Genomic DNA, 11,773 nt, shown 5'->3' on the forward strand with positions numbered 1-11,773 from the left:
CGATGTTTAAGTCTCTCCCTCTCTTTACAGCTCCCTCTTTTACCCTCTCCCCTCTCTTTAAGTCTCTCCCCCTCTCTTTAAGTCTCTCTTACCCTCTCTTTAAAGTCTCTCCCCATTCTTTAAGTCCCTCTCCCCTCTCTTTAAGTCTCTCCCCCTCTCTTTAAGTCCCCTCTTCCCCTCTCTTCTAACTCCGTCCCCCTCTCTTTAAAGTCCCTCTTCCCCTCTCTTTAAGTCTCTCTCCCCCTCTCTTTTAATTTCTCTCCTCCCCCTCTCTTTGTCTTTCTCCCCTCTCCTTAACCTCTCCCCCTCTCTTTAAGTACCTCTCCCTCTCCCCCTCTTTAAGTCTCTTCTCCCCTCTCCCTTAACTCTCTTCCCTCTCTCTTTAAGTCCTCTCTCCCCATCTACGGGTCTCTCCCCCCTCTCTTAAGTCTCTCTCCCCCTCTCGTTAAGTCTCTCCCTCGCTTCTTAAGCCTCCTCTCTCGTTAACGTCTCTCCCCCCTCTCTTTATAGTCTTTCTACTACCTCTCTCTTAACTCTCTCTACCCCTCTCTCTTTAACTCTCTCTCTCTTTGTCTCTCCTCCCACCCTCTTTAAGTCTCTCTCCGCCTCTTTAGTCTATCTCCCCTCTCCTTAACTCTTTCCCCCTCTCTTAAGTCTCTCTCCCCTCCCTTTAAGTCTCTCTCTCCCCTCCCTTTAAGTCTCTCCCCCTCCTTTAAGCTCTCTCCCCTCTCTTTAATGTCTCTCTCTCCCCCTCTCTTTAAGTCTCTCCCCCCCTTGCTCTTTAACTCTCTCTCACGCTGCTCTTAACCCCTCTCCACGCTCTCTTTTACACTCTTCTCTCCCCCTCTCTTTCTCATTCCCCTCTCAATTAACTCTCTCCCCCTCTCTTTAACCTCTCTTAACCCCCTCTCTGTTAAGCCTCTCCCTTCCCCCTCTTTAAGTCTCTCTCCCCCCTCTCTAAACTCTCTCCCTCGCTCTTAATACCGTCTCCCTCTCCCCCTCTTTAAGTTCTCCTGCCCTCTCTCCTTAACTCGTGCTCCCCCCCGATCTCTCTTGTAAAGGTTCTCTCTCTCTGCTACGTCTCTGCTCCCCCTCTTCGGTTAAGTATCTCTCTCCATCTCTCTTTTAAGTCTCTCTCCCCTCACGTTAAGTCTCTCCCTCTCTCGGTTTAAGTCTCTCCCCCCTCTCTTTAAGTCTCTCTCCCCCTCTCTTTAAGTCTCTTTCCTTCCTCTCTTTAACCCTCTCTCCCCCTCTCTTTAACTCTCTTCTCCCCTCTCTTGTTCTCTCCTCCTCTCTTTAACTCTCTCCTCTTTAAACTCTCCTCTCCTCCCTATCTTTATCTGCGTCTCCCCCTCTCTTTAAGTATCTCTCTGCCCCTCTCTTTAAGTAGCTCCCTCCCTATCCCTCTCTTTAAGTCTCCCCCTCTCTTTTAGTCTCTCTTCCCTTCTCTCTCCCCCTCTATTTAACTCTGTCCCCCCTCTGTTAAGTCTCTCGTCCCCCTCTCTTTAAGTCTCTCTCCCCCTCTCTTTAAGTGTATCTCCCCCTTTTATAAGTCTCTCTTTCCGCTCTCTCTTTAAACTCTCTCTCCCCGCTCTCTTTAACTCTCTCTCCCCATATCCTCAACTCTCTCTCTCCCCCTCTCCTTAACTCTCTCTCCCTCTCTCTAAAACTCTGTCTCTATCCCACTCTCTTCAACTCTCTCTCTCTCCCTCTCCTTAACTCTCTCTCTCTCTCTCCCGCCCTCTCTCCCTCTCTCTAGAAATCTCTCACTCCTGCATTTCCCCCCAACTCTGAAGAAAAACCTGTACCATCGATCAGTGTGAGCTCCGTGGATTCACTCCAGTGTTTCACTATAGCACTAAGCCTTCCTCTCCTGCTGGGAAAAAACATGGCCATTCTCCTTTAATGGGCCAGGAGATTTAACTGATATTGTGTGTTTGAAGCAGTACAAAATGGTCCCATGTCATTTTCTCCCCGTAAATGTTCTCACCAGCTAGATGAGTTTCTGCCTCATTGTTTACTAGGGCTTTTAGACTGTTTTTTTTTGTATTGCAATCACAGGGCCAAGTTGGGTTCAGAGTCACACACTCACGCACTTAAACCTAAAGTGTGCCAGAAGACAATGCCACTCCGTTAACAACTTTCAAACTGTTTCGGAGCGCACCACCTGTTTTCATTTAGAGCTTTTCAACAGCTGTTACCTATAATTAGGCCTGCCGTTATAATGCCAGAGGAGGGGTGGTGGTGCGTGGCGGCATGGTGGTATTGTACAACTGGCTGATAAACAAAGTCATTTAGGGCAACCTATGAGGACCGAGGACACACTCCACCTCCCGAAGGAAGGGTCCAACCCGGTACCCACCCAGCCTGTCCGAAGGAACAGTAACACACACCCAGCCGGTTGAAGTGTGAAGTCGGACSTACCGAGTGCTTTTTCACTCACCATTAGGTAGAGAGAGCTGTATAGTAGAGTTGTGTTCATAGCCTGTACAGCAGATGTTTAATGTAGGGCTTAATTAAGATGTACTCCAGCCTGTGAATGGAACTGAAAGACTCATGTTTTCATTGTTTGTCACAGACCCATTCTATGTGGGAACATACCATCATCCAACCCACTCCATTGAAATAATGGGCAGCATTGAGTGAATTAGAGCACGACCCAGAAACTCCAGTATATCTGTCGCTCAGATTGAGCTATGCTGCTGTTACACCCTTTGTGCTGTTTGTTGTAAAACTATGCAGACATACGCGCGCACACACACACACACACACGTCCCACCCTGCCATTTGTTATAAAACTATACAGACAGACATGTTGATTGAGCTTCCTTCCACCACTTTACCCTCCTGATCCCATTTCATTAAAACTGGCTTAATTCATCCAATATGGTCCATACATTAAGCCTGGTGCAATAATATCCCTATAGGTCAAGCATGTTTACCTCTAAACCTGGCCCACACACACACACACACAACCACCACACACACACCACACACACACACACCACACACAACACACACACACACACACACACCAACACCACACACACACACACACACACACACACACACACACACACACACACACACACACACACACACACACACCCCCCCCTGGGGTCTTAAGCTACCCATGCCCTCATTAGTCTAGGTGACTAAATCCATTCTTCTTCGTGTGGGGTGTGCCCCAACCAGCACACTGGGGATGCGTTCCAAGTAGCACCCTATTCCCTACATACTGTTCTATGTTTGACCAGAGGGAACAGGATGCCGTTCTCTAGTTCTGTGTTTGTTTTAGGTCTTATTGCACCTGAATAGTCCTGATCCGCATTAAGCCAAAGGTGTTTGATAGTCACCCATTATCAGCAGTCTGTCGTCGGGTAGAGAAAGAAACAGAGCAAAAGGGAATTTGTGTTACAATACTACTTATCATGCATGGGCCCTCTTTGCAATTACATCCTTGACTGATTTCTTTTTAGGCTTTGAAATTCATTTTCAATGACCTTTATGTCACCAAATTTGGTTGTGTGTGTAGAAAAGTTTCCAGGGCTGTTCATTGTTTCAAGCGGTGATGTGCAGAAAAGCCTTTGAGGTGTGTGAAAGGGGGAGAGGATAATGTTTCTTCATTCACTTTTCTCTTTCTTTGGTTCTCTATTTATCTCTCCTTTTCTGCACTCTTTCTCTCACCAAACACACAAGCACATATTCTACCCTTAACCATAAACCCCATAGAAATAGCATTTGACCTTGTGGGGACTAAAACCTCCACAACACACCCTGTTAGCAAGTGACAAGCAGCAAGGTAGAAGAAAGACAAACCCCCCCACTTTGTATGCAGGGGGCTCTGGTACGGTGGACTGCTCTGTTTCCACTCTGATCCCTCCTATGTTCCCTCCTCTTTCTCTCCTCAGACAATATCATTTACCCTCTCTAGGACAATGGGACTTAATGAATGCATGCCACCCATGCTGACTGTTCATTATTAATAAAGGACCCACAGCACATAATGGGCTGTGGCTGGGTCAATCGTTTATAGAGGAATGGATGGCAGCCAGGCAGGTTGTTCTTCCTGTGTGAAGGAATGGCTGTGTCTTGGACTAGACTGGTGCACACGGACCCAGTGTAGCTACTTGACTACTAGTGCTGAGAAGCAGTGGACTCTACTGAAATACATATGACATAGAATACCTGAGCTGTATGTTAGTGTTACCTAATGGTGCAACAGTAATCAGTGTTACGCCACAAGAGATGCTGTATTGACTTCACAGCGTAGCTTTGAACTAACCTGACACCTTGGAACCTATTCAAGCGTTACGTTGACGTATTCACCTGCTCTTACACCAGTGCAGTTGCCCCGTGTTTTCTTCAGGAACATCCAGCGATCTCTTTTGATGGATCGSAGCCCTTTCTGTTGAGCTGTGTTCCCTTCACTCACATCAGGGTGGAGCTGCTGGCAGCTGGCTTGAAAAACACGGTTGTCTGCCAGCGCTTGTTCCTAGCTGATGTAAATGTTACAATGCTTCTCTCTCTCATTCACTTACTCAGCCTTCCCTTCCCGGAATACAGATTGTGTGCGAGCGAGGATGATTATTGCATTGTCATTTTGCCGAGAACCACACAAAAAGTGGTCCTCTAGCCAATTATGACCGATTTAATTTATGGCATCTAATATATTAAACAGCTGAGCTAAAAGCCTCTCCGGGGACATAACAGTAATTTAGCATCTTTTTAATAAMAACTCTTCATTAATAATAAAGACGTGGTTTGACGAATGTTGGCAATTTATCCAACTAGTTCTGAGTGTTTTTGAAAGCATAGTATATTTTTTTTAAACTGTTGCCATGGTCACGTCAACAAGGACACATAATCGATCGTAGCATAAAGAGTTGAGTTAAAGTCTCGGGGCTTGTCAGAGCACAGCTGATTCAGATTGGCCCCATGATGACAGATGATATAAAACTCCAAACTAAAGGTTAATGGCTGGGTTACTGTTTGTTTGAATCGAACTAAAGCCTTGGCTGCATTCTGTATAACGTTGAATAAGGCCTATGAGGTCATGCTATACTGAACCATTATTAGCTGGGGGGTTTGAGCCCTGAATGCTGATTGGCTGACAGCCGTGGTATATCAGACCGTATACCACGGGTATGACAAAACATGTATTTTTACTGCTCTAATTATGTTGGTATACATTTTATAATAGCAATAAGGCACCTCGGGGGTTTGTGGTACAGTATATGTCCGGATCTCTGGCAGTCTCTATGGGGGTGCCACAGGGTTCAATTCTCGGGCCGACTCTTTTCTCTGTATATATCAATGATGTCGCTCTTGCTGCTGGTGATTCTCTGATCCACCTCTACGCAGACGACACCATTCTGTATACAACTGACCCTTCTTTGGACACTATGTTAACAAACCTCCAAACGCGTTTCAGTGCCAYACAACACTCCTTCTGTKGCCTCCAACTGCTCTTAAATGCAAGTGAAACTTAATGCATGCTCTTCAACCGATCGCTGCCCGCACCCTGCCGCCCAACTAGCATCACTACTCTGGACAGTTTGGACTTAGAATATGTGGACMACTACAAATACCTAGGTGTCTGGTTAGACTGTAAACTCTCCTTCCAGACTCACATTAAGCATCTCCAATCCAAAAGGTAATCTAGAATCGGCTTCTTATTTCGCAACAAAGCCTCCACTCATGCTGCCAAACATACCCTCATAAAACTGACTATCCTACCGATACTTGACTTTGGTGATGTCATTTACAAAATAGCCTCCWGCACTCTACTCAGCAAATTGGATGTAGTCTATCACAGTGCCATCCGTTTTGTCACCAAAGCCCCATATACCACCCACCACTGCAACCTGTATGCTCTCGTTGGCTGGCCCCCGCTACATATCCGTCGTGAAAACCCACTGGCTCCAGGTCATCTATAAGTCTTTGCTAGGTAAAGCCCCGCCTTATCTCAGCTCACTGGTCACCATAGTAACACCCACTCGTAGCACGCGCTGCAGCAGGTATATTTCACTGGTCATCCCCAAAGCCAACACCTCCTTTGGCCGCCTTTCCTTCCAGTTCTCTGCTGCCAATGACTGGAATGAATTGCAAAAATCACTGAAGCTGGAGACCTATATCTCCCTCACTAACTATAAGCATCAGCTATCTGAGCAGCTTACCGATCACTGCACCTGTACACAGCCCATCTGTAAATAGCCCACCCAACTACCTCATCCCCATATTGTTATTTTTTWAACTATTTTGCATGCCAGTATCTCTACTTGCACATCATCATCTGCACATCTATCACTCCAGTGTTAATGCTAAATTGAATTATTTAGCCACTATGGCCTATTTATTGCCTGATCTCCCTAATCTTACAACATTTGCACACACTGTTTATACATTTTTCTATTCTGTTATTGACTGTATGTTTTGTTTATCCCACGTGTAACTCTGTGTTGTTGTTTTTTTTCGCACTGCTTTGCTTTATCTTGGCCAGGTCGCAGTTGTAAATGAGAACTTGTTCTCAACTGGCCTACCTGGTTAAATAAAGGTGAAATAAAAAAATAAAACATATATATACCACGGCTAMGGGCTGTATCCAGGCACTCCGTGTTGCGTTGTGYATAAGAACATCCCTTACCTGTCGTATATTGGCCATATACCCCCTCGTGCMTTATTGCCTAATTATACTATCACATGCGGTAGAGTAAAGTAGTCGAGGACAAATAACTACTTTCTGCTGGTAGTGAGGAAGGATACTTCTCTCTCTCTACCTGACCTGTGCCCACTCCCTATCACCTTGCTGTAGGATATGAATAGTGATTTCCTGGCATGGTCCTCCAGTGGTGGTGTGTAATGGAAGGGCTGTGTGTTGAAATGCACTGTGATTAGAAGGATTCAGGGGCCTGTATTTACTGAGGGTCCAGTCATCCAGTTCATGGTCCAGAGGGGTTAGGGGGGCACAGCTGAGGAATGACTGGGGAATGGGGGCTCTCTTTCTCACACACACACACACACACACACACACACGCACACCGCATTCGCATCACGCACACGCACACGCAACGCACAGCAACGCACACGCAACACACACACACACACACACACACACACACACACACACCAACACACACACACACACACACCACACACACACACACAACACACACACACACACACCACACAACACACAACACACAAAGACACACGGGAATAGGGTGTCAGGCCACGCTAGGTGTTGAAAAAAGCTTCATGCACCTGAATGCACCACTGCATCCTAATAACTCAGCCGCTGAAAACCTGCTTTGCTCTCACTCAGCAGCTGTGAAGGGCAGACACCTGGCTTTTCTGTGTGTGTGTGTGTGTGTGTGTGTGTGTGTGTGTGTGTGTGTGTGTGTGTGTGTGTACGTGTGTTTGTGTGTGTGCAGAGCAATACTTTCATCAGTAGTGTTATAGGGGTCTTGGAGCATGGGTCCCAGGGTTGATTGCTCCTGTTGTTTGCATTATTTCCCTTAATAGACCAGCCATGGCTATATCTGCAAGGCACACACGCGTACACACACACTCACACACGACAGCACATGATGAAGGCTTCATATCCCTCACAGATCACACTTTTCATCATTCATTCAATAACACCCCTCAATTGTATTCACAGTATTGAACAAAGCAATGTCGTAGCAGTACTCCATTCCTCTTTGTTTTATCATTCGCCAAACTTTCATTGGTTTTAAATTAAAAGCTTTTTTCATCTTCAGAGCAATACTAGTGGCTGCAGATTCCTCTGCACACGCTAGTGATTAGTATGCATGAGCGGTCCTGATATTAGGTGAAATTGTTTTCATATTCAAGACAAGCTCTCTTCCTGTCCGTCACAATGAACCATATTCTGTCATGCACAGAGAAATATCATTACTGTCTTTTTTGATGTCGCAGGTGTTTTCCCTCCGACCTCTCGTTCCCCTTACTTATCTGTCTGAAAGAAAGGAAGAAAAAAATGTGCAATTTGTAATGACCTTAGTTAGCAAAAGCCTTTGATTTTTACGCCTCTCCTTTTGAAATTCCCCTTCCATAAACATTCGTAGAGAAGGGAGAATAAATTGAGTTTTGACACCCGTTTTGGTCGAACGTCTTCCAGTCTCAGTGGGTTTTAAACAGGTTTCACCCCCAAGCAGTGTGAACACACTGAGACTAAATGCAAATTTTAACCTCTCCTTTCTTTGAAAATGAACTCTAACAAAACATCCCACAGAACATCAGATCACTTAATGTATATGTTGGACCTCAAACGCCTGACGAGAGATCATCTTCTAAAGATGCACGGTGTGGACGTCAAAGGGAAAATGCTGTTGTTTGAGCATAAAATGGATACCTGGTGTTTTCAAAGTATCTTTGATCCTGGTTCTCACACAGAGAGAGCTTATGACTGTGACAGCGAATTAGCGGCGGTCTCCTAGACAGAAAGGAAAAATGACAATGACAGCCACAATAAGATATGACACACACTCATCTCATCTCGGCCTCTTTTTTTCTTCTCATCTTTCTCTCTATATTGTTTCTTCTCTACCTATCCACCTCCCTCCCCCCTCTCCTTATAGAAGTCAGAAGAAGAGGACCTGGTGTTGACCCCAGATGGTACCAGGGAGTTCCTGACCTTTGAGATCCCTCTGAGTGACTCGGGGTCGGCAGGGTTAGGGGTCAGCGTCAAGGGCAACCGCTCCAAGGAGAACCACGCCGACCTGGGCATCTTTGTCAAGTCCATCATCAACGGAGGAGCCGCCTGCAAGGTGAGGATCGCACATCCTTGTGTTCCATGGTTGATACATATACATGATAAATAAACCCTAATAAATGACAATTCAAATGTTTACCTTTGAGTAATTTAGCAGACGCTCTTATCCAGAGCAACTTTCATGAGCAATTAGGGTTAAGTGCCTTGCTCAAGGGCACACCAGCAGATGTTTCACTGGGATTCGAACCAGTGACCACTAGGCTACCAATGTCTACACTCCTCAAAGAAAATACTCATGAGGTGCAGTAAGAATGAAAAATGACTGTATTCGACTTCTGTTATGTATTGTCCTGTATTATCTAGTCTCCTATAGTTTGTTCATTACTCTGATGGTCATTCACTTAAAGAAATTGTCAAGATTACAGTGGGGAGAACAAGTATTTGATACACTGCTGATTTTGCAGGTTGTCCTACTTACTAAGCATGTAGAGGTCTGTAATTTGTATCATAGGTACACTTCAACTGTGAGAGAGAGAATCTAAAACAAAAATTCAGAAAATCACATTGTATGATTTTTAAGTAATTAATTTGCATTTTATTGCATGACATAAGTATTTGATACATCAGAAAAGCAGAACTTAATATTTGGTAGAGAAACCTTTGTTTGCAATTACAGAGATCATACGTTTCCTGTAGTTCTTGACCAGGTTTGCACACACTGCAGCAGGGATTTTGGCCCACTCCTCCATACAGACCTTCTCCAGATCCTTCAGGTTTCGGGGCTGTCGCTGGGCAATACGGACTTTCAGCTCCCTCCAAAGATTTTCTATTGGGTTCAGGTCTGGAGACTGGCTAGGCCACTCCAGGACCTTGAGATGCTTCTTACCCTTAGTTGCCATGGCTGTGTGTTTCGGGTCGTTGTCATGCTGGAAGACCCAGCCACGACCCATCTTCAATGCTCTTACTGAGGGAAGGAGGTTGTTGGCCAAGATCTCGCGATACATGGCCCCATCCATCCTCCCCTCAATACGGTGCAGTCGTCCTGTCCCCTTTGCAGAAAAGCMTCCCCAAAGAATGATGTTTCCACCTCCATGCTTCACGGTTGGGATGGTATTCTTCGGGTTGTACTCATCCTTCTTCTTCCTCCAAACACGGCGAGTGGAGTTTAGCCCAAAAAGCTCTATTTTTCTCTTATTAAACCACATGACCTTCTCCCATTCCTCCTCTGGATCATCCAGATCGTCATTGGCAAACTTCAGACGGGCCTGGACATGCGCTGGCTTGAACAGGGGGACCTTGCGTGCGCTGCAGRATTTTAATCCATGACGGCGTAGTGTGTTACTAATGGTTTTCTTTGAGACTGTGGTCCCAGCTCTCTTCAGGTCATTGACCAGGTCCTGCCGTGTAGTTCTGGGCTGATCCCTCACCTTCCTCATGATCATTGATGCCCCACGAGGTGAGATCTTGCATGGAGCCCCAGACCGAGGGTGATTGACCGTCATCTTGAACTTCTTCCATTTTCTAATAATTGCGCCAACAGTTGTTGCCTTCTCACCAAGCTGCTTGCCTATTGTYCTGTAGCCCATCCCAGCCTTGTGCAGGTCTACAATTTTATCCATGATGTCCTTACACAGCTCTCTGGTCTTGGCCATTGTGGAGAGGTTGGAGTCTGTTTGATTGAGTGTGTGGACAGGTGTCTTTTATACAGGTAACAAGTTCAAACAGGTGCAGTTAATACAGGTAATGAGTGGAGAACAGGAGGGCTTCTTAAAGAAAAACTGTGAGAGCCGGAATTCTTACTGGTTGGTAGGTGATCAAATACTTATGTCATGCAATAAAATGCAAATTAATACTTAAAAATCATACAATGTGATTTTCTGGATTTTTGTTTTAGATTCCGTCTCTCACAGTTGAAGTGTACCTATGATAAAAATTACAGACCTCTACATGCTTTGTAAGTAGGAAAACCTGCAAAATCGGCAGTGTATCAAATACTTGTTCTCCCCACTGTACATGTCCTTATCGTTATGCGTTGTAAAACAGGTCATATATATATATGATCAGATCACACCCTTCTCTTTTGTGTGGTTGATCAGGATGGCCGACTGAGAGTCAACGACCAGCTGATTGCCGTCAATGGCGAGTCGTTGCTAGGGACGCCCAACCAGGATGCCATGGAAATGCTTCGCCTGTCCATGTCGACRGAGGGCAACAAACGAGGGATGATCCAACTCATCGTTGCCAGGAGGGTTGCCAAGAGCAACGAGGTAATGAATGCACCATTGTGAGACTCTAAGGTCATTCCGTGTGTGTGTGTGTGGTGTGTCTGTGTCTGTGTTAAGCTTGGAGTCAATTCCATTTCAATTCCAGGCAATTCAGGAAGTACACAGAAATTCAAATTCAATTCAAAGCTTTTCATTGTGGAATTTGGTTGGACCTCAACCCTCATGTGTGTATGAATGAAATAGAGAACTAATTGTCTTTATCATGAAGAGCAGATGTTTTAATTGTTTGGCCTTAGCTGAGCTTCATAGGTTGATATTAGTGGTATTGGGAATGAAAGAGTTGATCTCTTCCCCCGCTCCTTTACTACTTGTGCTGCTTGACTTGTCAGACAGTCGAGTGGAGTGGGTGAGAACGAGAGAGGGATGAGAGAGGGATTGATGGATGGACCACTTGTCTGCTTTGAATGATAAACAAGGGCTTTATGATTGACTTTTACCTTGCCACCTATCTCTGTCTATCGCCCTCCTTTTCTTATCTCTGTCTATCGCCCTCCTTTTATCTCTGACTATCGCTCTCCTTTTCTTATCTCTGTCTATCGCCCTCCTTTTATCTCTGACTATCGCCCTCCTTTTCTTATCTCTGTCTATCGCCCTCCTTTTCTTATCTCTGTCTATCGCCCTCCTTTTCTTACCTCTGACTATCGCCCTCCTTTTCTTACCTCTGTCTATCGCCCTCCTTTTCTTATCTCTGTCTATCGCCCTCCTTTTCTTATCTCTGTCTATCGCCCTCCTTTTCTTACCTCTGTCTATC

At 45.4% G+C, this 11,773-nt stretch overlaps 1 pseudogene; it reads left to right on the top strand.

The window, feature by feature from the left end:
• LOC111973562 (partitioning defective 3 homolog) overlaps window positions 1-11,773 on the top strand; it is an 807,950-nt pseudogene that overhangs the window by 352,394 nt on the left and 443,783 nt on the right.

This window comes from Salvelinus sp. IW2-2015, linkage group LG14 (assembly GCF_002910315.2).
Source record: "Salvelinus sp. IW2-2015 linkage group LG14, ASM291031v2, whole genome shotgun sequence".
Classification (NCBI taxonomy): domain Eukaryota; kingdom Metazoa; phylum Chordata; class Actinopteri; order Salmoniformes; family Salmonidae; genus Salvelinus; species Salvelinus sp. IW2-2015.